The sequence below is a fragment of the Sminthopsis crassicaudata genome, chromosome 4 (genome assembly GCF_048593235.1).
Source record: "Sminthopsis crassicaudata isolate SCR6 chromosome 4, ASM4859323v1, whole genome shotgun sequence".
Taxonomy (NCBI): domain Eukaryota; kingdom Metazoa; phylum Chordata; class Mammalia; order Dasyuromorphia; family Dasyuridae; genus Sminthopsis; species Sminthopsis crassicaudata.
In genome coordinates, this window is record NC_133620.1 from 267700498 (window position 1) to 267727158 (window position 26661).

The window sequence follows — 26661 nt, forward strand, 5'->3', positions numbered from 1 at the left end:
ACCATTCATTGGTAAGAATAGGAATAAAACATTACTGTCTCATTTCCTATCTATTACACCCCAATCTGAGAAAAACTTAATATGTTTTCCCTGCCATCCCAAATAACAGCAGTCTACAGTGTTGATGACACATTATTAATTGTTTGTGACAAGATAATATAGATGAAATCCCTTATAGATTTCAATACTCACCTGTAGCAACATATATATATATATATATGTGTGTGTGTGTGTGTGTGTGTGTGTGTGTGTATGCATATGTATGTATATATATGATCTGCCACTTAAAGTCACAAAATTCAAGCATAAATGTACAATTTGGGGCAATAGAAAGCTTTGAAGCCTTGGGAAGATTGCTCACAAGGGTGAAGAATATCAGTTCTTGGATAATCAGTAGAGTCAGCAATTAATGTACTTTTTTAGAGACAGCACATGCCATACTTTGGCATTCTTAAGCTTTGTCTAATGGTGACATTCATAGCAAACTCAAATAAAAACAGATATCTGCAAGCCATACAATGACTTAGAAAAAATTAAAAATTGATATCATCTATGTAGAACGGCATTTTTATTTATTTTAAATATCTCCCAATTACATGTAATCTTGTTTGGGCTAGAAGAGAGTTTTGCAGTCCAGCTGCCATCTCCAGCTTGGTGTAGTAGGTAGTTGAAGGGGAGTTGATATTGAAGTCCTTTTTAAAGGTTTTTCCTTATCCCAGTTGATGAATTCACAGAAGGAGAAAATAAAAACAAGAATAAAATGTTAAGGCCCTAAAAAATGTTAAAAAGGACTCATTTTTGTAGTGGCTAGAAACTGGAAAATGAATGGATGTCCATCAATTGCAGAATGGTTGGGTAAATTGTGGTATATGAATGTTATGGAATATTATTATTCTGTAAGAAATGATCAGCAGGATGAATACAGAGAGGCTTAGAGAAACTTAGATGAACTGATGCTAACTGAAATGAGCAGAATCAGGAAATCATTATACACTTCAACAACGATACTGTATGAGGATGTGTTCTGATGGAAGTGGATATCTTCGACAAAGAGAAAATCTAATTCAGTTCCAATTGATCAATGATAGACAGTATCAGTCACACCCAGAAAAGGAACACTGGGAAATGAGTGTAAATTGTAGTTTTGTTTTTCTTCCCAGGTTATTTTTACCTTCTAAATCCAATTCTCCTTGTACAATAAGAGAACTGTTCTGTTCTGCATACATATATTGTATCTAGGATATACTATAACATAATTAACATGTAAAAGACTATTTGCCATCTGGGGGGGGAGATTGGGGGAGGAAAGGGACAAAAGTGAGTGCAAGGGATAATGTTGTTAAAAAATTACCCAGACATATGTTCTGTCAATAAAAAGTTACCAAAAAAAATTTCAAAAAATAAAATAAAATCAAATAAATCAAAGTTGATTTTCAAAAATCTACCATTTACCTAGCCAAAGATCATCCATGCCCTTTTAAAATATAGGAAAGGCACTCTACTAAGGCAATCAGACTCAAAGCAAAAGACAATTCTAAGAAAAGCGATATCTCACAGGTGAGAAGTAAGACGTCTGTAGAAGAATGTAGATGTTGAAAAGAAATAATTTTTAGCCTTTTCTGAGGCTTTCTCTTTGCACACAATATATGTTAGGTATTGTGATGTTCTTTGGTTTGGTTTTCTTGGGGTCTCTGGGGCAGCTTTTGTTTCAATCAGAGTAATCACTAGGAGAACAGCTAGGTGTTAAAGGCCAAATCCTTTATTGTCTCCTTCAAAGCCTTGGGGCTCGGTTAGTTTTATAGAGGTCTTCTGAGTCTCAGTTTCAGTGGAGAAGCAAAGAAGGAGAGCCTGCCACGAAGGGGTGTGAGATGAAATAAATGAATCTCTCTCAGTCCAAAGGTGTGTGCTTCAGCCTCCAGCCACTACAAAGGTGGAGGATGGAATGAATCTGTCTCAGCCTTTGCTGGCTGTTATGCACTCCATTATCATAGGTTTGAATCGTGTGGAACTATATTAAGTACTAAGTACATGTACTGAACTAGAGAACTGTTAAGCACCATGCTAAACAACCATTGTCTCTATCAATTCCACTGAGTTAACATCTTGTAAAAATCCTTGTTTCAGAGTTCTGGCCCATAACAATGTATGGCATCTTATAACCAAAAAAACTTGTCTAGTAGGCACACCAGATATCTAACAGGTAGCAGAAATCTGGAGCCAAGGAATTGAGTCAAGGAAGAATTCAGCTGAGCAGTGTTGTAAGGGCCCTTTAAATGGGTGGACACGGTGCATCGGGAAATTGAGGCCCAGAAGTAATTTCTGTGGATATTAGGACTGCCTTGTAGGTGGGATCCTGTCCATTTTGAGATAGCATTGTAATGGGTGACTCTCTCGCTGATTGGCTGTGTGTGTGACCTCACAGGCCCTTTATAAGCCCACTGCAGGCAGCAGTCGTTCTCTTTAACCTGGCGCTCTTCACCCTGGCTCCCTAGCCTGGGTGGCCAAGGCGAGATGGGTAGTCAAAAGAGGTAAGGGTTTTGGTAGTGAACATGTGGGTCTTCTGACCAGGTGTTCACTCAGGAACCAACAAGTCAGGGCATTATGTGAGTAGGTACAATAAAGGCTTTTAAGATTACACGTGGCTGTTCTTGAGTGCGCTACCGGTTATTAAACTATAGATTCAAGAGATTGTGGCCAGAGACCTTTGAAGGCCTCAGAGGAGGCGAGCTGGGTAGAGTTGACACTGAAAAGGTCAGTGGTCAAAGGTATTCTGTTGGGTCTAGGACAGACTAGTAATTGTAACTGCCAGGAGAGCACGTTACACAGTGTGACCTATAAAAGGTATAGTGAGTTTTTCTATCAAAGTGGAGCTTCAGAAAACAACAGGACCAAGGATCTGATATGTCCAGTAAATATGTCCAGTAAAGTCAGGAAAGACACAGCTGCACACATACAAATTACAGATATGAGTTGCCTTGTGTATTTCCCATTTTTATTTATAGAAAGTTTCCCTTAATTTTTAAAAATTAAATATCTAAAGGAGTATTTAGTGTTAAGAGATTATAAGGGCCTCAACTAGGGTTGAGACTGTATGAGTGAACAAAAGGTTGCACAATGGAAGTATGTTGGTAAAATGGAGGCATATTTTGGATATGGATTAGCAGTGTTGAGTGAGCATGAGGATTATATTGACATTGGAATCCTGAGTTGATTAGAAAGATGGTGTTACCCTAATAAGGAATTTTATAAAAGAAGAGTTTTTTGGGAGGGAAGATAATAAATTTTAATTTACTTATTACTCTCTGACAGTCTGTCTATTAAAATTACTATGTAACAGACTGCATTCTTCATGAAACTTCATGAATTGATGGTGGTACTCTTGATATCCTGAGATTTCAAAACACAAACTAACAAGTAAATGTGAATGTGGTTTTTGCCCAAATACCAGCAAGTATAAATTGAAGGTTTAGAGATCATTCCATGTAGCATTCTGTCTATGCACTAGAAATACTAACTATTGATTCGCAATGAGTTCCTCCTCAGGAAAACAAGAAATAAGCAGAAAAATGTGGATATTACCCAAACACCAGTGAATGTGAAGTAAACTCTTTAATATCAACACTAGTAACATTCTATTCATACTCTAGATATATTGCCAATGATTATAATGCCCAACATTTTCACTGAATGTATTGTTAATGATTCATGCAAAAGTTAGTACCATCTTAAGCAGCTTTCTTTGAGAATGTCAGCTTTCATCAAAATAAATGCTACTTGGAGAAAACAGAGAGAAGTATTTTATCACATGACTACTTAGAAAATGTACCTGATGTCTGGTTGAATATGCTTGTACATGCCAAATGAAATGTCATGTTTATCATGATATTGCTACTCTTATTCTCCTCTATTTCATACATACTTACCCACACAGATAAATGTACATATATACATTGACACATATATGCATGAACATATGTATATAGTACATATATAAATTTATAAATATAGATTTATATAGCATTATGATATAGTAAGAGAACACAGCATATATATTAGTTTTATATATATATATAGTTAATTTTATAAACACATAATATGTTTATATTGTATAAATATGCATATGTATAATTTTATTGATATATATATATATATATATATATATATATACACACCAGCACAAAAAGTGTGTTTATATACTGTATGTATACATGTTCATCTATCTGTTTAATATATGTGTATGTATATAGACATATATACTCTAGTATAAAAATTGGGGGTATTTTACTGATTCATTATAGTTAAGCAGAATTAAGAGTTAGCATTTGATTCTTTACTCACCAAAGATTTCTGTAGAGGACAGACTAGAGAAGATACAGACTTGAGGACTAGGGAACAATTAGACTTTTCCACTTGCTTAGGCAAAATGAGACAAAGATGAAACTAGGGTGGTTATGATATAGAGATAATGTTGTTTTCTCATTTCAGTTGTGCCCAGCTCTTTGTGACCTTATCTGGGATTTTCTTGATAAAGACACTGGAATAGTTTACCATTTCTTTCTCTAGCTCATTTTACAGATAAGGAACTGAGGCAAATAGGATTAAATGACTTGTTCAAGATCAAATAGCTAATAAGTATCTGAAGCTAGATTTGAACTCAGGAGGATATCTTTCAGACATTGGGGTCAGCAATCTAGCCAGTGTACCACTTGTCCTAAAAAGCTATTGGCTGCCTTAGAGATAATGGTATTAATAAAAATAAAAGATGTTGGTAAGATGGAATTGATAAGACTTTCCATCTTATCCAATGATGGAGAATAAAGAAATATAGGTAACTTCAAAGTAGGGTTTTCCTCTCTCCTTAATCATAAGCTAATGATTACGTATGTATATATATATATATATATATATATATATATATATATATATATGTGTGTGTGTGTGTATATATGGATATGTGTGTATATACATATATGTATATACATACATATATATATGTGTATATATATATATATACATATATATATGTATATCTTACTTTACCTAATAAATCTAGAATCTAATAGATTTCAGTTTTATTAATGTCTTCTGATTTTCCTAAGTTGCTTTCTGATTTCTTGATTTGACTTGGTTTTTTGTGTCATTTTAAATTAAAGTATTAAGAATTATACTAGTGTTTGATAAACCCAAAGATCCAAGGTATTAGCATAAGAACACACTATTTAAAAAATGTTGCAAAAGTTAGAAAACAGTCTGACAGAAACTAGGCATCCATCAACATCTCATTATATGCCAAGATAAACTCAAAATGGGTGCAAGATTTAGCCATAAAAGTGATTATCAAAAGCAAATTATAGAGCATGGAAAAATAACTGTAAGGTAAGGGAAGAATATATACCTAAACAAGAGATAGAGATTTTCTTGTAGGTGAAATAAATAAGTTTGATGACATTAAATTTAAAAGGGTTTTGTACAAACAAAACTAATGTAGCCAAAACTAGAAGGATACTGGGGAAAACATTTTTATGATGAATTTTTCTGATAAAGGTTTCAAATCTCAAATATATAGGAAACTGAACTAAATAATATGTTAAAAAAAAACTATTTGTATCAATTTTACTTGCTATTAAAAATTGAAAATTTATGTGATTCCCATCAATTGTGGAATGGCTAAAATAGTTGTGTACTTGACATTTCATAGGTTTTGGTATTCTGCCTCTTGATAATAATTTGGGTGGTATAACATATTGATATTTTTATTAAAATTTTGATGGCATTATCAGGACCAATATTTGTCTTCATCCTATTTTTGGTAGTTCTTTGATAGATACTTCAATTTGTTTTTGAAATTTGAATTATGTTATGTTGAATTATGTTGATTTATTAGTATTTTATATTTTGGGGGCATTCTTTTTGTAATTCAATTTTATCAACACATACATGTCTAATAAATCATGCTCATTCTTTACCTTTCTCTCTTTTTGTGATTTCAACTTGCTTATTTGTTATTTTATTGATTTGATTTTATACATTCTACTTTTTTATAAATTTATTAATATCTTCATAAAACTAACTTGTATTTGTTTGTTTGCTATTTCCATAAATTTTTCCCACCCAGAGGAAGATTACTTATTTTCAACATTGTCCCTTATATTCATTTTTCCAAATTATCCCCCTCCCTCTACTACCTCCCCTTGATGACAAGCAATCCCATACATTTTACATGTGTTACAATATAAACTAGATATAATATATATGTGTAAATACCATTTTCTTATTGCACATTAAGTATTAGATTCCAAAGGTATAAGTAACCTGGGTAGATAGACAGTAGTGCTAACAGTTTACATTCACTTCCCAGTGTTCCTTCTCTGGTGTAATTGTTTCTGTCCATCATTGATCAACTAGAAGTGAGTTGGATCTTCTTTATGTTGAAGATATCCACCTCCATCAGAATACATCTTCATACAACACTAAAGTGTACAGCGATACTCTGGTTCTATTTATTTCACACAGCATCAATTGATGTAAGTCTCTCCAAGCCTCTCTGTATTCCTCCTGCTGGTCATTTCTTACAGAGCAATAATATTCCATAACATTCATATACCATAATTTACCCAACCATTCTCCTATTGATTGACATCCATTCATCTTCCAGTTTCTAGCCACTATGAAAAGAGCTGCCACAAACATTTGGACACATACAGGTCCCTTTCCCCTCCTCAGTATTTCTTTGAGATATAAGCCCAATAGAAGCAATGCTGGATCAAAGGGTATGCACAGTTTGATAACTTTTGGGGCATAGTTCCAAATTGCTCTCCGGAATGGCTGGATTCTTTCGCAACTCCACCAACAATGTATCAGTGTCCCAGTTTTCCCACATCCCCTCCAACATTCATCATTATTTGTTCCTGTCATCTTAGCCAATCTGACAGGTGTGTAGTGGTATCTCAGAGTTGTCTTAATTTGCATTTTTCTGATCAGTAGTGATTTGGAACACTTTCATATGAGTGGATATAATTTCAATATCATCATCTGAGAATTGTCTGATCATATCCTTTGACCATTTATCAATTGGAGAATGGTTTGATTTCTTATAAATTAGGGTCAGTTCTCTATATATTTTGGAAATGAGACCTTTATCGGAACCTTTAACTGTAAAGATATTTTCCCAATTTGTTACTTCCCTTCTAATCTTGTTTGCATTAGTATTGTTTGTACAGAAACTTTTTAGTTTGATGTAATCAAAATCTTCTATTTTGTGATCAATGATGATCTCTAGTTCTCCTCTGGTCATAAATTCCTTCCTCCTCCACAGGTCTGAGAGGTTGACTATTCTCTGTTCCTCTAACCTATTTATGATCTCATTCTTTATGCCTAAATCATGGACCCATTTTGATCTTATCTTGGTATATGGTGTTAAGTGTGGATCCATCTCTAATTTCTTTTCTATTTGTTCCATCCTGAATTTTAAGGTGTTATTTTCTTCATTCACAGTTTTTAGTTCTTTTTGTATATGCCCAATTTCATTTTTAAATGAATTATTTTGTTCTATTGAATTTTTTTCCATTTCCCTAATTTTTTTTAGAGAATTATTTTCTTTTTCCAATACAGAAATCCTATTTTCTTGAGACATTTTTATCTTTTCCAATTCAGAAATCCTACTTTCCTGTGATTTTTTTAACCTTTTCTAATTCACAAATTTTGTTTCCCTGAATCTCCTGTGAATTCTTTATTTTTTTGAACTCCAATTTCATAGCTTCTATTTCCTTTCCCCATTTTTCTTCAAACTTCAAACTTAATTTTTTAATAGTCTCTTCTAGGAGAGAGTTATGTGATGGGGGGCAGATATCGTTCCCCTTTAGGCTGTTATCTGCTGACTCTCTGCTGTTAACTTCCGCGTGGTTGGATACCCGCTCTTTCTCTGTGTAGAAAGAATCAATGGTTTTTCTTGGCTTTTTACTCATGGTTAAAAATCTTTTGGGGTCTGTGCTTGGGGTAGGAAATTATTTATTTCTTTACCACCAGACCGGATGGATGCAGCAGCCCCTGCGCCTGAGCTAAGAGAGAGCTCTGGGAGAGAGTTCCCCATCCCCTCCCTGGAAGTGCCTCAGAGGTGATTAGCACAGCTGTGCTTTTAGGGCGCTGTGTGTCCTGGCAACTTCCCTGAGGTTTAAGAATGAACAGTAAAGGCGACACAAAGCCCAGCCAATGCGTTCTGTGGAGCGTGGATGTCAGCAGCTGATGTGAAAAGCCCCTGCACTCAAACTGGAAGTGTCTGCCCAGAAACCTCAGTCCCTATTTCAAAGGTTCTGCTTCCCTGGGACTTCCGCACCTGAATTCCACAGCCTCCAAACGAGCAAGGCACTATGTGTTGCCTTGGTCCATGTCCGCCTGCTTTTCAATCTCTTAACTACCCCTAGGTGAAAGCCCGGACAGCCTAAGTCGGCCACATCCACAGTGCCGAGATCTGTTGAGTCACTTCCAGATTGGGGTGGTTCTAGTATCTGGCTTTATATTTTAAAGTGGCTTGATTTCTCTTCTGAACAGCTGTTTTATAAGCAGAGAAGAGCTAATAGCCTGTGCCAGATTCTTCTATCTCAGTAGCTTCTCTGATCCCAGAGCCTTCCCCAGTGCGATCCACGCAGTGTGCTACCACCCAACCGTCTGTGCTGGCCTCTTATTTTTCCTCCCCTGGGAACTGACCTTTTCTGTTGATACTCCAGTTACTCTTCAGCTGGTAAGTCGTGCTTCCAGTCCTTGTGGTTTCTATCAGTCCAGCGTTATTTTTGAAGCTGATTTAACTAATTGGTAATGAGGGAAGAAGGGAGCTGACAAAATCATATGTATCTTCTCTGCCATCTTGGCTCCGTCCCCCTCCATATCTAATTTCTACCATACTAATTTCCAATTTTCCCAACAGTTTTTTCCAAATAATGAATTTTTATCCCTAATGTTGGTATCTTTGGGTTTGTCAAAGACTAGATTGCTATAGATGCACCCTTTTTTGTCCTTTGTATCTAATCTGTTCCACTGATCGACTGCACTATTTCTTAGCCAATACCAAATGGTTTTGGTGACTGCTGCTATATAATATAGCTTTAGATCAGGTACACCTAGACCACCTTCATCTGACTTTTTTTTCATTAGTTCCCTTGCAATTCTCAACCTTTTATTCTTCCATATGAATTTTGTTGTTATTTTTTCTAGGTCATTAAAATAGTTTCTTGGGAGTCTGATTGGTATAGCACTGAATAAATAGATTAATTTGGGGAGTATTGTCATCTTTATTATATTCGCCCAGCCTATCCAAGAGCACTGAATGTCTTTCCCATTATTTAAATCTGACTTTATTTTTGTGGCAAGTATTTTGTAATTTTTCTCATATAATTCCTGACTATTCTTTTGTAGGTGGATTCCCAAATACTTTATACTCTCAACATTTGTTTGGAATGGAATTTCTCTTTGTATCTCTTGCTGTTGCATTTTGTTGGTGGTATATAAAAATGCTGAGGAATTATGTGGATTTATTTTGTATCCTGCAACTTTGCTAAATTTCTGAATTATTTCTGATAGTTTTTTAGCAGAGTTTTTAGGATTCTCTAAGTATACCATCATGTCATCTGCAAAGAGTGATAGTTTGATTTCCTCATTTCCTACTCTAATTCCTTGAATCTCTTTCTCGGCTCTTATTGCCGAGGCTAGCGTTTCTAGTACTATATTGAATAGTAATGGTGATAGTGGGCAACCTTGTTTCACTCCTGATCTTACTGGGAAAGGTTCCAGTTTATTTCTATTGCATATTATGTTAAGCTCATTTTTCTATCATTTCCTTACTTTAATTTTATTTGATGAAATGATTTTGTTCTTTAGCCAAAAAGTTCTTTATAATTAGACTATTTATTCTCAAATTATCTTAACATATATTTTTATTTTTTTCTTCATTATGTTATGGCTCTTTATTGAATCCAATTCTATTACATTATATTGAGTGAATAATATTGGGTATTAAATTAAATTGGGTAAATAAAAATATCTATTTTTTCTACATTTTTGGAAGTGTGTGTGTGTGTTTGTTTGTGTGTGTGTTTTCTTAAGATGTCATCTGAAAAGTTATTCTTTATTTACTAATACATTATTCACCAGTGATCTGTTATTTTTGTGTCTTTGTTGTTTTAATATTTTAGAGTTTCTAATAACTTATTCTGCTTAAAATTTATTAGACCTAAATTTTTTTTGTTTGTTTTTTTAGTCTCTTTCACACACACACACACACACACACAGACACACACACACACACACAGACACACACACACACACACACACACACACACACACACACACACACACACTATTATAGAAGATATTTCTCTCCGAAATTCATTTAGCTTTTCATTTCAATATTTATATGGTATCATATAGGTGTATATATATATTAAGTGCTGATATCAACTCATTTATGAATGGTACTTTTAAACATAATACAGTTTTCCCTTTTTTCTCTTTCTATTAGGTATATATTTAGCCTTCTCTTAATCATATTTATTATCCTTTGTTTTTAATTCAGTTGAGGTTTAATAGAAAATACTGTAGTCCCTCATTTAAACTCTGGGAATATTTTATTTCAAATATGTTCTTTTTTAGTATTGTTTTGTTGGGGATACTATTTTTAATTCATTCTGCTTTTTCATTTTCTTCTTGTAGGATTGCACTTAGTTTTGCTGAAAAAAATTATCTATTATTGTTGTCTTTATTTTTTGTATTTTGGAATACCTTATTCTGAATTCTTATGGTATTTATAGTGGAAGTTGATGAATTTTTCTTTGAAATTAAATGTCATTTTTATTTCTCTGACCTGGAAGTTCTGGATTTTGGCTATCATGTTCTCTCAATTTTCTTTTGGGGATTTCTTTCAAGAGGTGACAACTATATTCTTATTTTCATTTTGTCTTTTGTTTCTAAGAGTTCAGGAAAGTTACAGTTTATAATTTATTATAATATATAATCCAAAATTTGAGGGTAAATAAATATATATATATATATATGTGTATGTCCCTATATCACTTGTTTGATCTTTTGATTTTGCTTTAGTACGTCTAGTTATCTTGAGACACTTTTTCAGTTTGACTCATTTTAATTTTCAGGAAATTTTGTTTTTAAGTAAAGCTGGTCATGATAAATTCTAAAATGTTACTTTTTCTGATTTTTTTTTTACTTCTTAGCTTTATCAATTATCTTTTGTTTCATTTCTTCTAGCTGATTCTATTGTCCCTAAGGTTAAGCTATTTTAATGGTTTTTAGGGCTGTTATCCTCCTTGGATATGGCATTAAACATCTCTCAAATTAAAGCATTGCCTCAAAATATCCAGAATTTTCCTTCTTTTTTTTTTTTTTTTCATTTCAATTACCTCAATATATGTGTTTGGGGTTGGCAATCTGTGTTTGGAACAACCTTTGAAAAACTGAATGTAATAGGTTGGGTCTATTTTGTTTAGAGTTTGATGCTCAAAATTATCTTCTTGAAGGGACTCTAGAATTTTTTTAATTCTGTTCTCTAAGAAATCTTTCTTACCATAACTTTTCTGAGATCCACCTGTGCCCCTCCCCCAACTTTATTCATTTCCTTCCTAAGGATTTTTTTTTTTCTTTTTGTGCAGATATAGGAGTTACTCTTGATTTTGGTATTCTTCCAAAGTTCTTATTGATTTTTCAATGTGGTATTTGCCTAGAAGATTTCTCTTTCCTGTGTGCTCTAGTCACTAATGCCAGAAGAAATACTAAAGTAATTCTTCTGGAGCTCCTCAGATATTTCCTGGACATCCTCAGGAGCTGCTCCTGACAGAATTTGAGAATGCCTAGGTTGTTATTTGCCTAGGAACTTTATTGTTCCACTGAGCTCAAGGTAATATTGCCAAGTAGATCCAGTTCAGGTCATTTGGAGTTGCCTTATAATCTACTTCTCATAAATACCACTTTATCTTTCTCATAATCTCTGTAGATTGCTGGGGGTTATTCTGTGGATTACAGTGTTAGGTATTGGAGTCTGCAGGTGATTTTTCTTATTCTCTTTTACTGATTCATTTCCAATGGGTCCATTTGCCTCAGCCCCTATAATCTTTCCTGACAATTTACATTTAGGAAAAAGTCTATGTAACTCCCCAAAAGACACAAATGTAATAAATAGTAAATAACCTCAGTTTTGAACTGAATTCCAGGAAATAGACCCAAAAAAGGTCTATACTCATTTGTTTGCATCTTTTTAGGAAGATGTGTACATATACATACATATTAGAGATGGTATGGTCACCACCAGAGGTGAAAGAACTCCTAATGACAAAATCATGTATATGCTAAAATATGACTATAGATTGTTATAAAGAAGATAATTTAAAATTATTTTGTATTGATAAAGGAATTAATTTTAAAAAGAAAACTAAAACTTGAGCTAAGCAGAAACATTAAATCTTTTTAAAAATACTTCACAAATACACTTACAGCTGTATTTTTGTAAAACTTTTTAAAAATAATTTTATTTTCCCCAGTAATATTTAAAAATAATTAACCTTCATGTTTTCCTTTTGAGTTTCAAATTTTATCTTTCCTTTCCTTCTTTACAGGCTCCTTAAGTCAGCAAGCAATTTGATATAGGCTATATATGTACAAACCTGTAAAATATATTTCTATGTTAGTTATTTTGTGGGAAAAAAACTGAAGAAAAAAAGAAAGTAAAAAATATATTGTGCTTTAGTCTGTATTAAGACTCCATTAGTTCTTTCTCTGGAAGTGGATAGCATTTTCATCATGAGTCTTCTGCGATTATCTTGAATAATTGTATTGCTAAAAATAGCTAAAGTTATTTACAATTCTTCATCACACATTACTGCTATTATGTACAATGTTCTCTTCGTCCTTCTTATGTCACTCTGTATCATCCTGTTTGTTATTTCTTATAGCACAATAATATTATTTTATAATTATATGACACAATTTGTTCATCCATAACACATCCAAAGGCTATCCCTTCAATTTCCAATTCTTGAACACCACAAAAAAGAACTGCAAATGTTTATGCAAGAAGTTATTTTTCTTTTTTTAAATATTTTTGAAGATTCAGAGTAATAGTGGTACTGCTAGATCAAAAAGTATTCACAGTTTTATAGCTCTCCAAACATAGTTTCAAATTGATCATCAAAATGGTTGGATCAGCTCAGAATTCCAACAGTGCCTTAATATTTCAGATTTCTCACATCCCCCCCGACATTTAGAATTTCCCTTTTCTGTCATATTAACCAGTTTCACAGGGGTGCAATGGTACCTCAAGATTGTTTTAATCTCCATTTCTCTAATCACTAGTAATTGAGCATATTTCATATTCATATGACTATTGATATCTTTGATTTCATTGGAAAACTGCCTGTTCATTGCCTTTGACTATCAATTAAGAATGACTCATATTCTTATAAATTTGAGAGTTTTTTTCATGGAAACTTACTGCAATTTTCGCCAGTTTTATGATTTCTTAATAATGTTTGATGCATGAGTTTTGTTAGTATAAAAGTTTTGTGATTTAATGTAATTAAAATTATTCATTTTACATCTTATAATACCCTGTATTTCTTGCTTGGTCATAATTTCTTTCCTTCTCCATAGATCTGACAGGTAAACTATTCCATGCTCCCCTAATTTGCATATAGTATCATCTGTTATGTCCAAATCCTTTAACCATTTTGGCTTTATCTTGAAATACAGTGTGGCATGTTTCTGCCATACCATTTTCTGGTTTTCCCAATAGTTTTTGTCAAATAGTGAGTTTTGATCCCAATAACTTGTATCTTTGGGGGAAAAATTTCAATTGGATTCCAAGTTATCAAATTATAAAGAAAAATTTTAAAAAATATAAATGATTAATTGACCTGTAGGACATTTTTGAAGTCAAAAACCTTTTGAACACTATTTGTAGTAAAGAACATGAAATAATTCTGATTTACATAAAGTAATAGCTTAAATTTATAGCAAGGGAGGAGAGAAAGACAGAGAGAGACAGACAGACAGAGGGAGAAAAGAGACAGAGACAGAAGAAGAAAAATACCCTACCAAACACAAGTCAGCCAATCTTCAAAGAGAATCATAGATTTACTAAGCTATCTACTGGAATTCCCAGAGAAGATATGAACCTAGGCAAGTTTTGTTCCTATTGCTATCTTATTATACTATAAATGAAATGAGGACTCTAGAGAAAGATTTGAAAGATATGAGAGCTCAAGAGCTAAGAACTATGGTAGAAATAAACAGCTGAGTGCCAGAGATGCAAAATTTTACGCAAATAATAACTACTATTCCACAATTCCATCATTTGCAATATTAGGTAATCTTTATATCATACTTATAATGGTAAGCATACTATTTTATGTTACTAGAAATAAATCACTAATAAAAGTTAACTCAGGAGTAAATAACAAGTCTTTGTAGACCTCACCAGGGTCATATTTTGGACCAGTTAATTATAACCTTGTTCCTATGGCCATTAAGCCAATACTTAACATATATTACTACACTATAATTCAGTCCATATCTTTCCATCTTTTCCAAATTGATATCATTACTATGCAAAATGTCTTTCTGGAGGTTATTTGTACCCAGTTTGATTTACCTAGCAAGCTCATAAGCTAGTCAATAAAAGAAATGAGATCAATCTAGTTTAACTAGTTCCTGTTGAACCCAAACTGCCTCAGAGTGATCATCTTTTCCATAACATATAGTAACATTTTTCTAGAAATGAATGTTAAGGTCTTTGCTTGTAATTTAAAATAGCTATATTTTTAAATATCAGAAAAGTTACCCAACTATAGCCTCATAACTTCTGATCTCTTAACTATCAATTTCTTTTAAAAAAAATAGTTCAAGAAATAGATCCAAAAATGTGTTCAAGTTACCTGGAATGTATTTCCTATGGCTAGTCACCCTAAATTCACCAAAGTTTAATATTCTCTTAATAGCTCTTCAATTATTTTAAACTTCAATTTTATATTGATCATTTTTTATCATAGCCCTTAATTATTAGAATCATCACCTTGATTTTTAAAAAAGAATTGGAAAGAAAATAAATGTTGAGATAATTTAAGAATCTGGTACAATGTACATTTTAGAAATAAAAAAAGCTGAAACTTTGTGAGGCTACATTTGGAATGAGATCTCATTCCTAGTAAATGAAACAAGAATAGAAACCACTTGACTATAAATCAGTTATTCTTTACACTCAACTTTGAAATTATTACTTCTCTCAGAACTCTGAGAACAGTTATAAAACAGAAGTGAAAGGGAAGAGGGTAAGGCAGAAAATATAATTTACATTCTTAAGCCTTCCTGGATTTAATAACAGTGAGTTTTAATCATTTTAATGTAGAAAACAATTCCTGAGGTAATTAGAAACCTGTTCCATACTTTCAGTCATTCCTTCTTTCCAAGTCCAACATAGCCAAAAATTAAGTATTAGTCTTTACAACATTATGTCAATCAACTTGATATCAGGAAAAAAGGCATTATAGAAATAAAGTAGTTGTGATTTACGATATTTTCATTGCAGTTCCTGTCCATGAAAATAGGATTAAATACCTTACTCAAGTCAAAATTGAAGCAATGAAAGAAAACATCATGTTCCTTCCTGATTTAACCACATTGTTTTTCCCTTTTGCACAATACCACCTACTCTAGTCCATTATTGCCTAAATGAGAAAATACATTGTTACATCAATGAAACTCAACTTTATTTTTCTTTTCTTGGTTTTAAAGTTGTTTTGCCTTTGCACAATGAATTTAGAATTAATGTAACCAAAAACTCAAAGCTTAAACAAACTTTCCTGCCTTCAGACTAGCTATATTAAAGTTTAGGACTGGACCTGTTATTGTGTTTTTTTTTTACAGAAGCAATATGGTTTACAGAAATGTTTCTTAGATATATTGGTAGGGATAAAGTTTACATGTAAGGAAATGATAAAGGATATCATGATAAATTAAATCAGGAAATATTGATGATATAAATTTTAAAATTTTGCATAAATAAACCTAAATATAGTTAAAATTAGAGGGTAAAAGATTAAAAAATGTATCAATCTTCTCTGATTAATCTCTTCTATAAAAAGTATATAAAGAATGGAACCAGAATAATTTCTCAATAAACAAGTGGTAAAGATTTCAATAGGAAGTCTTTTTTCCCTCTTTTTTTTTCAATTTTATTTTATTTTCATTTCTGAAGTCTCTCCCTCCCTCTCACCTCCCTTTCCTCTATTTATATGTACAGTCATGTGAATAAAATTTCTTGAATTAGTCACCTAAAAGAAAAAGACAGAAATATAAAAACAAGAGAGGGACAAAGACATAAAAAGAAGCAAAAAACAAATCCTGAATCTGTATTCTATTTGAAAATAGAGATCATGTTTCATTATGAGTTTTCTGGAATCATGGTTGATCTTTGTGTTGATCAGGGATCATAAATCTTACAGAGTAAATTATATCAAATCATTGTTATTATATAATTTTTCTTGTTCTCTCTTTGCCTTATTTCATATGACTCTTTTTAATAATAGTTTTTAATCATCAAAATATATGCAAATAGTTTTTAACATTCACCCTCGCAAAACCTTGTTCCAAATTTTTCTCCCTCCCTTCTCCCCACTCCTCCCTTAGTAAGCAATCATATATATGTTAAAAATGTACAATTCTTCTATATATATTTCCATATTTATCATGCTGCACAAGAAAAATCACATCAAAAAGGGAAAAAATTAGAAAGAAAAGAAAAAACAAGCAAACAACAACAACAAATTAAAACACTATGTTTTGATGCACAATCAGTCCTGACAGCACTCTTTCTGGTTGCAGATGGCTTTCTCCATCACAAGTCTATTGGAATTGGCCTGAATCACCTCACTATTTAAAAGAGCCATATCCATCAGAACTGATCGTTTTATAATCTTGTTATGGCTGTGTATAATGTTCTTCTGGTTCTACTCACTTCACTTAGCATCATTCCAAGTTTCTCCAGCCCTTTCTGAAATCATCCTGCTGATCATTTCTTATGCAACAATATTATTCTATAACTTTCATATACCATTGTAGAGGGCCAGAATTCTGAAGAGGTATACTTGAATCAAGCACAGCATGGTTCTTGTGGTTAAGCACCTACTCAGTATGAGATAATGGTCTCTATGGTGTTGTAATGGTTGCATGTGCTCAGTGTGCTATAGTGATGTAATCATTTTAGGGGGTATTTAAGGGAGTCTCAGACACAGAAAACTTGTTCAGCCACAGCTCTCAGCCAAAGACACAGAGAAGATTTCAGGCTCCAGACTCCAGATTCTAGATTCCATATTTGACCAGCCATGTGGTAGTTCTCCTGCCTCTTTCACTTCTCTACCTAAAGACCAAGGACTTGGGCTGATCCCAAAGTTCTCCAGAGAGCTAGCCCAAACACTATATACCATAACTTATTCAGCCATTTTCCAACCAATAGGCATCCACTCAGTTTTTAATTACTTGATACTACAAAAAAAAAAAACTGCTATAAATATTTTTGAACATATGAGTCCTTTTCCCTTTTTTTTTATCTCTTTGGGATGCAGACCCAGTAGAGATATTGCTGGACCAAAAGGTATGAACATTTTGATAGCCTATTGGTCATAGTTCCAATTGCTCTCCAGAATGGTTGGATCAATTCACAACTGTTCAAACCATGTACTATTTAAATTATTATTATCAATATTACTGTATAATATATAATAAAGTACTTTACAATTATTATCTCATTTTGTTCTTTTAATTACCCTAGGAGGGAGATACTATCATCACTTCATTTTGCAGATAAGGAAACTGAGAGTCAGCAAGATTAAGTGATTTTCCCAGAATCATACAAATATTATATATCTGAAGCTGGATTTGAACACAGATTTTTTTGAGTGTTTTTATTCCTGGCCCAGCAGCCAGCATTCCATCCACTGTACCACTTTTTGCCAATATTGCCAAATTGGAATACTACGAGTAGGTCCTAATGGGTGATGTGAAAGGCACCAGGAGTAAAAGCTAAGATAGGAAAAACAAATACAAATAAAAATAAACAAACAAGCAAAAAAATAAATAAATTGCGAAAGAAAACTCTATCCTATGGTTAGAGAAAAAGTGAAACAAAAATCACAAAAAAGATTCTAAGCAAATAAACAAAGTAGCACACTGCATCTTTGGCAAGCCTTTTTCCCTTTCTTTTCACATATGGTGACTAGATATCAAAAGCCCATTTAAAATCTAGCAAAATGCCTGGAACATAGTGCTGCATAAAAAATGTTTATTGACTTTGACAGCCTATAATTCTTTGTGAAGTCAAGGCTTGAAAAAAAATTTTATTGTGATTTTTTTTTTCATAGTTTGATTAATAGGTTACATCCCACAACATGCCCTCCTCCCATACATAAATCTAGCTTTATATAAAACTTGAGTAAAAATTGTAATTGGTGAATTTTTCATCAATTACCAAGCTTGATAATAGAAGTACATATAAATTAGAGATAGTTTAGAGATAAATTAGAGAAATTAGGCAAATATATACATACATAGTTAAATGCATTGATAGAAGCCTTTTCAATGATATCTCATTTAAGGAATTTGGTATTTATTTCCTGGCCACAAATATATGGACCAAGATGTTGTTAATTGTATTCAGTCTTCATATAATCATAGCTTGTTAATCTCAAAGTTCATTTAGGCCAACCTGTATCTGAAGAATATTCCCATCCATACTGTATCTATTTAGTAGAAATTTTGTCTTCCTTGAAAATATCTAATGATGAAAAGTTCAATACTTCCCAAGATAACCAATGTACCTTCTGCATAGCTTTTAAAAAATTAGTACAGGGGATTCTGGGAAGATGACAGAATAGATCAGAAATTTCCAAATTTCCCCACAAACAAGACTATACTGCACCTCAGGGTGAACATAAAACAGTTTAAAATAAGAGTTTGGGCTAAACAGTGGTCGTCCTTAGACAATTGGAGAAGATCTGAAGAAAGCTACCAGGATGAAGGTTTGGTCCATGTGAAGTATAAACATATCCAGGTTAGTTCTGTTTAAACAAGTGACTTGAGCCCAGAGATTAATTGGGTTTGGAGGTAGCATTGGCTCCAGATACAGAAATTTAAACTTTCCAGACATTATGGGAAGTTGAGCATCTGTGTTGGGGAAGATTGGGGGAACCTCAGCTAATAAGGAATTTAAGCCCATCTGTGCTGCAGAGACACAACCTTGTACAATATGGAACTTGCATATCCTTTTGAATGCAGAAGCATGAATGCTGCTGACTGCCATCATTTACAAGAGGTAGAATTTTGGGTTCTCGGTTCTGAGGCGGAGTTGGATGAGGTCCTCCCCCAAGGATTAGAGATGATTACACTAACAAGGTATTTTTTTTTAATGAGCAAGTGAAGGAGAAAAAGCTAGGAAGTTGCTGTGGGAATAAGGAAGATTGAAGTTAATCTTCAGAGAATGATACTGAGTTAAAAATTTTAAAAAAGCATCTCTGAGCATTATGAAACTATACCCAAAGGGCTATCAAATTGTACACACTCTTTGATCCAGCAGTGTCTCTACTGGACCTGTTTCCCAAAGAGATCATAAAATGGAAAAAGGATCTACATGCACAAAATTGTTCATAGTAGCCTTTTTTATAGTGCAAGAAATTGGAAATGAGGTGAATGTCCATAAGCTAGAGAATGGCTGAATAAGTTATGGTATATGGATGTTATGGAATATTTTTGTTCTATAAATTGAACATGTCTAATATTTTCTTTTTTGAGCCAATTCTGATGAGAGTAAGATTTATACTATGTTTACCTCCCTCCCTTCTTTCCCTCAGATATAATAGGTTTCCTTTGCCTCTTCGTGATACGTAGTACCTCCACTTTTCCCTATTTCTGGTACAATTTCCTTTCCACCTCTACTTCTTTTTTACATTATAACAGTAAAACCAAATTATACATGTATTCTTTATGTATACTCATAACATAAATATGGTTCCCAAGATTTCTTTTTTATTTTTTTATGTTTCTCTTGAGTCCTATATTTGAAGGTCAAACTTTTTGTTTAGTTCTGGTTTTCCATCAAAAGTAGATGGAATTCCCCTACTTCATCAAATGTCCATCTTCTTCCTTGGAAGAAAATGCTCATTTTGGCTGGGTAAGTTATTCTTGATTGTATAGCAAATTCCTTAGCCTTTTGGAATATCAGATTCTAGGCTCTTCAATACTTTAATGTGGACACTGCTAGATCCTGAATAACCCTTATTGTGGCTCCTCTGTATTTGATTTTTTTTTCTAGCTGCTTGTAGTATTTTTTCCTTGGTCTCATAGTTCTGGAATTTAGGCACAATATTTCTTGGAGTTTTGATTTGGTGATCTTTTTCAGTAGGTGATTGATGAATTCTTTCAATGTCTATTTTACCTTATCTTTCTATAATATTTGGGAATTTCTCTTTGATAATTTCCTGAAAAATAGTGTCTAGGCTCTTTTTTTTTTTTTTCAATCATGATTTTCAGGAAGTCCAAAAATCCTCAGATTATCTCTTCTAGATATATTTTCCAGGCCTGTTGTTTTCCCAAGTAGTATTTAACATTTTTTCTATTTTTTTTTTCATTTTTTTTGGTTTTGCTTGACATTCCTGGTGTCTCCTCAAGTCTTTCATTTTCATTTGTTCAGTTCTGATTTTTAATAAATTATTTTCTTCATTTACTTTTTTATTTCTTTTTTGTAATTGTCCAATTGAGTTTTTAAATGAGTTGTTTTGTTCTTTGAAATTTTTTTCCCATTTCACCAATTTTATTTTTTAGACAGCTATTTTATTTTTCCAGTTCACTAATTCTGTTTTTCAGGGAGTTGGATTTCTTAATCCACTTCTATCTTCAGGACATCCAGACAATCTTGTAAAGCCTCCCTTTTCTTTTCTGATTTTTCTTCTATCTCTCTTTTATGAGTCTTTTTAATTTCTTCTATGAAAGCCTCGTGTGGTGGGGACCAGATCATATCCCCATTTGGGGTTTCATCTAGAAACAATCTGTTTTTTAGTGTCCTCAGGGTTTGAAATCTCTTTCAGTATAGAAGCTATCTATAGTTAGAGTCTGCTTTGTCTTTTTACTCATTTTGACTAAAAAAACCACAAAACAAAAAACAAAAAACCCAACTGCAGTCTGCTTTTGCGTCAGTATGGTGTTACCAAGCTTCCTCTACAGACAGCAGGAAGTAGCAGTGAAAACAGTAGTGGGACAGCAATAGTTGTGCTGGGATCAGTGTCTGTACTGGGATCAGTGGTTGTGCACTTAGATCGTGCTGAGACCCTCCAGGTGCTGGTGGGTGTGGCCAGGTCCAGAGAGACTCTAGCGTTTTGGGGTTATAGTCTTTTCCCCCTTTAATTTATAGTTCTCTGTTGATCTACTGTGTTGCTGCTGGAGCAAAGACAATGGTAAAATTCTCCCTGCAAATTTTCCACTGGCTGAGACCACATTCTGCCCATTCCAGTCTGCTCAGCATGAGCTCCCTTCTGTGCTCTCACTGCCAACTTGCCTGATGCTGCACCTAGTCTAACCATCCCCACTTGTGAGCATAAACAGACATTTTCTGGCAAATTTTGAGATTATTTTCTATTGGTGATGTGTTGTATTCCCAATATTCATGGGGTTTGACAATCAAGCATTAATTCTAAGGCCATTTCATAAAAAAAGTAATCTGAGGGTAAGGGAGAGCTTAGATAGCCTTGTGTGTCCTCTCTGCCATCTTGTCTCTACCTCTGGAATATTATTGTTCTATAAGAAATGATCAGCAGATGATTTCAGAAAATCCTGAAGAGGCTTATATAAACTGTTGCTAAATGAAGTGAATAGAACCAAGAAAACATTGTACACAACAACAAGAAAATTATATGATGATCAACTCTGATTGACCTGGCTTTTTTTCAGCAATGAAATGATTCAGGCCAACAACAATGGAATTGTGATGGAAAGAGTCATCTGTCCAGAAAGAGGACTATGGAACTGAATATGGATAACAACATAATATTTTTACCATTTTTGTTTCCTTTTGCTTGTGTTTTTTTTTTTCATTTTTTATTTCGATCTGATTTATCTTGTGCAGCATGATCAATGTGGAAATATGTATGGAAGAATTACACAATTTTAACATATATTGCATTACTTGCTCTCTAGAGGAAGGGGAGAGGAGAAGAAAGAGAAAAAAATGGAATACAAGGTTTAGAAAGGGTTAATGTTGAAAATTATCTTTGTGTTTATTTGGAAAATAAAAATCTATTATTGATTTTTAAAAATTGATTGAAAAAAATAAAAATAACTGATTTCCTGACTTATATTCTAATCTGTGAGTGACGACAGATATTCTTTTTCTGTCTTGGAACTGTAACTAGGATGCTGCCTTCCTTTAAGCTGCTTGCTCTAGTGTTCTAGTGCTTTTCCTAACCCTGAGACTGCCACCTAGAATGAGAGGCATGTTTAGGGGAAGGATGGTGAGTTCCATATAGGTTGTAAAGAAACATAAAGAAAAATCAGAAGAAAGGGTGAAAATAATATGTGGTAAGAATGGAATGGTCTACAGAAAGAAATGCCAAACCACTCCAGTATCTTTGGCAAAAAAAAAAAAAAAAAAAAAAAATGAAATCACAAAGAGTTGAACATGACTCAAACAACAACAATAGGAAAATACGAACTGAGATAAGAACATTGGATTTTGCCATCAAGAAGATATTGATAACCTTGAAAACTTGAAAAGCAAAATTTTAATAAATTGGAAGAGTTGGTATCCTAATTCTGAGATGTGAGATAACAATGAAATGAAGGCAGTTAGAACTGAATTTTCTTTTATTTTAGAAATTGTTGGAAAAAGAAAAAATTACCATCCTTACCATGGCCCAACTTTATACTCAGTCATTTTCCCTCTTCCTTATCCCCTACGTGTGTTCATAATTTTTTAAGGATAGGACATACTTGAGAATATGAATTGGCAGTAAAAAGAGAGCTAACAAAAAGGAAGCAATTGAGAATGAAAATGATGGCTAAAACAATCCAGAGCAAGCCCCTGGATGAGAAGAGAGGGCATGAGATCAGGGCCCCAAGTAGAGAAATTAATATTGACAAGAAGGCTAATCTTATTTACCTGCCTAAAGACCATGATATAAAGTAGAGAGAAGCATAATCTTATTCTCAACCACAAATCTGTTATTATAATTCATTCTATTCATGAGGCTGGAAGCTCAAGTTGTAAATGCATTGTCTTTGTCTAGGATTACAATGGATACGGATCACTTTTAATTTTGTGTAACTTGGAAGAGAGTTTAAAAAAAAAAACAAGCAGGGTTTTTATAATTATATTATCTGGAAAAGAATGGCTTGCCATTGCACTAGAATTTAATATTCTGTAAAGTCTAATAAGAAATCTAAGACATAATATGATGAAAACTCAGTCTAAATGAAAGCTCAGTCTAAACTATGACATATCACTCCTAATTGATGCATGGGAAGATTCATTATGCTTCATAATCTGGGGGTCCTAGTCACAGCAATTGGTGATCTTTACATTCTAAAGAGGTTTTCAACAAAGTAAAAAGATTGTATGAGTGGAGGAGGAGAGCTCAGTATCAGTAGAAGCAAAATCTCAGATGATGACAAAAATACTTGAACCTGGAGAGCTGACTAAATTTGGATTTGATATTTGACAAAGATCTTAGAAGAGAACCAAGATGTGATTTATTACCTTTTAAGGGAAGAACAAGATTGATAGGTCACAAATTAAATGGCAAGGAATTAGTGTCTGCAGGAACAAAATGATAAATTATTCCAACTGGGCTACTTTAACCTGGAATGCCAATTATACTTGACTCTGACATTTGGAAACAGGCCAGAGACCTGCCGCAAAAGTTGCCCTTTGAAAGGAATACAAGACAAACAGCTACACATATTAGGGTGTGTTAGTGAGGATTTCTATCTTTCTGGGACACTAACAATGACTTTGTATAAAGTTGAAATAGAGGACAGAAAACATTGGGATAGTTCCAATATTGACAGCACAATCTCTGAATTGTTGCAAATTTAAACATAAAATGAGAGGAGGGTTTTCAAAAGAAGCTCTTACTAAATAGCTACTCTATGCCTAGCTTTGATGATACAAAGGCACACACACACGCACACACACAGAGGGACAGAGAGAAAGAGACACACAGAGAGGGTGTGAGAGAGAGAGAGAGAGAGAGAGAGACAGAGAGAGAGAGAGAGAGACAGAGAGAGACAGAGAGAGACAGAGAGAGAGACAGAGATAGAGACAGAGACAGAGACAGAGACAGAGAGACAGAGAGCTATATAATCTATATAGGTAAGCTATATAGGTATATATAAAAAAATTACAGTAAAGAAATATTTGAGGACAGAAAATGAGTTTTATGTAATAGTCTAGCTGAGAGATAAGGCTCTGAGATAGAGTTAATAAGTCAGCGAAAAGGGGACATATTAGAAAGAATGAAAAGTAGAAATGACAAGTTTTGTCAACTAATTAGACATATGGGATATGGGGAAAAAAGGATATACCAAACTTTCAAAACTGGAAGGATGGGAAAAATGGTGATGCCTTCAACAGAAAAAAAAGAAGTTTCCCCTAAAGCAGGGAAGAATTGAGAGGGAAGTCACTGAAGTCTGTTTTGAACATATTGAATTTGAAAAATCTCTGAAACATCAGGTTTGAAATATCCAACAGATTATTGGTGGGGAGGGGCTGGAGCTAGGGAAAAACATGGGACAAGAAATATAAATGTAAACATTAGTTTAATGTGATAATTAAATCCTTGAAAGCAGATTATTTCACCAAGAAAAAAAAAAAAAAACAGAGGGGAAAAAAAAGTCCAATTCAAAGCCTCTTATGTACACCTATAGTTAGTGGGCATAATAAAGATGATAAATAAATAAATACTTTAGGACAAATGTTGGAGAAACAACATTTAAACCCAAAGTGGGGAAAAGTATCCAGGAGGTCAACAGTATCAAATGCAACAATGTGGTCAACTGAAAAAAAAAATCCTTAGTTTTGACAATTAAGATTTAATTTGTAATTATGGAGAGTATTATTTCAGTAGAATAATGAAGTCAAGATCTAGATTACAGAAAGTTTAGAAGAAAGAGGAGAGGAATTAGAAGTTTCAAAAATTGATTGATATTTCAATGCTCAGTGTTGCCCTTTCTTGTGGGTTTTGTAGAACATAAGCAGAGAGACCTTATCTGGTTCCAATCTACTAAATCTGGTCTCAGTGAATTGAGTGAAAAGGCAAAGTGATGGAGTTTCTAGATAATTAATAATCAGTTTACTAAATAGGTTAGCTGACAATAAATTGATAGTGTTTTCTTTTAATAGTCAAAGATAAAATCATGAATGCTTAGATACCTTTGTCAAAGAAGGTTTCCCTGAGAAATGAAAAACAATCCTGATTGCTGAACATTTGGAAGGAGGGGAGGAGTCTTCAGCTTCTTCTGAGAACATGACTTGATCATAAGACTCAACCATCTCCAGCAATTTGGACAAAAGATTTCAACTCTACTTAGATGGCTTTAGTTGGTTTCCTCCTTCTTGAGTTGAGTGACTTAAATGCTAATGGAGGGTACAATGACATGGGTTTATTTGGTAAAGGCAAGAACTCACTTAGATCAAATACTGTAGATGACTCTAAAAACAACTAAGGTCTTCTAGTTCGTTAGGTTACCATTCAAGATCAGAAACATATTCCTGGAAGGTTTGGGCAATCTCATCTATCACCAATGTCCTTTAGAGAATGAATGGCTTTTGAGTGTTGATTCTTGAATAAAGAAAAAGAGAACAAAAACCTTAATCCTGATAATATAATGGCAGGGGGGGGAGGGAAGGGGAGGAAAGCACTTCTCTTACTAACATGCAGAAAATTATAATACTGTCTTATGATTGTGACTCAGTAGATAATATTATGCAAATATTATGACAGTCATTATAAGTCCTTCAGAATTGTCTTGAATCATTGTATTGTTGAGAATGTTATCTTACAATATTGCTGTTATTTTGTAAACAATATATTTTACTTTACATCAGCTAATAGAAGTCTTTCCAGGTTATTCTGAAAGCATTCTGCTCATCATTTCTCATAGCACTATAGTATTCTAGCATAAGAATATTCCAAAATTTATTTAATCATTTCCCAATTAACAGTCATTCCATTAATTTCCAATTCTTTGCCCCTGGAAAAGAAATTACATAAATATTTTTGTACATATGGATCCTTTTCCTTTTTAAAAAATCTCTTTTGAGATACAGATCCTGTAGTGGTATTGGTAGATCAAAGGGTATGTATGTGAGATTTTATAGTCCTTTGGACAGTTTCAAATTGCTCTACTGAGTGATTGTATCAACTCACAACTCTATCAATAATGCATTAACATCTCTTTTTTTTTTTCATTTTTTCCCACATCCCCTCCAACATTTGTTATTTTGCTTTTCTCTTTATTCCTTGATGACTTCATTGAAGATAGCTATTTTAGCTGCTAGGGTAGGTAGAAAAGGAATAGCTGTATAAATTTCTATACTGAGCTGACTTGTGTCTGTGATCATGTGAA